Source organism: Myxocyprinus asiaticus, chromosome 34 (assembly GCF_019703515.2).
Source record: "Myxocyprinus asiaticus isolate MX2 ecotype Aquarium Trade chromosome 34, UBuf_Myxa_2, whole genome shotgun sequence".
Lineage (NCBI taxonomy): Eukaryota > Metazoa > Chordata > Actinopteri > Cypriniformes > Catostomidae > Myxocyprinus > Myxocyprinus asiaticus.
The window spans coordinates 43,617,001-43,618,064 of NC_059377.1; positions in this window are offsets into that span (position 1 = coordinate 43,617,001).

The following is a 1,064-nucleotide window of genomic DNA, read 5'->3' on the forward strand; positions in this document are numbered from 1 at the left end:
TGTATATCGTTTTAATTCTTATGACTGTTGTTTTGTTGTTGATCGTTGTGATTGCCTCTGGTGAACTAGATGTTAAATTTAAGTCATCCTTCTTTACTCAATAGTACAGTTTTACGTGCCATAACTCAATTTAAATAATAAATGAAAATAATGATACTTTAATCACAGATGGGTTACGTTTACTTGTAACTAGTTAACGTTACTTAAAAAATACTTTCAGTTTACTTAAGGCAAATAAGTGCATTTACTTTTAAAAAAGCATACAAACTGATTGCCTTAACCCTCCTTCAATTCTGTTTCTTGATGTTCATTTTCTTGACATTCTTATGCATTTACTTTGAGTTTTTTTTTTTTTATGTCCAATTTCCAATGCGCTCTAAGTCCTCGTAGTGGTGTAGTGACTCGCCACAATCCGGGTGGCAGAGGACAGTTGCCTCCACGTCTGAGACCGTCAATCCGCGCATCTTATCACGTGACTTGTTGAGCGCGTTACCGTGGAGACCTTGCATGTGTGGAGGCTTCATGCTATTCTCCACGGCATCCACGCTCAACTCACCACGCGCCCCACCGAGAGCGAACCACATTATAGTGACCACAAGGAGGTTACCTCATGTGACTCTACCCTCCCTAGCAACCGGGCCAATTTGGTTGCTTAGGAGACCTGGCTGGAGTCACTCAGCACACCCTGGATTCAAACTCAGGACTCCATGGGTGGTAGTCAGCGTCGATACTTGCTGAGATACTCAGGCCCCCTGAAATAAGTTATTGGTAGAAAAATACATATTCTGTATCTTCTCTTTGTAACACCATGGTCAGGTTTGATTGCAAGAATAATGACATAAAATGCAAAAACTGACACTTCAAATCAAATCAAAAAAGGTTCTGTGGGGAACCAAAGATGGTTCTTCTATGATATCACTGTGAAAAAACCCTTTTGGAACCTTTATTTTTAAGAGTGTATATTATACAACTCTTCAGTGTATTTTCTCTTGACCTGAATGTATACAGTAAACAATCATCTGTCTGAATCACAGTACTTTCTCTGAACAAAATCACTGAAAGCA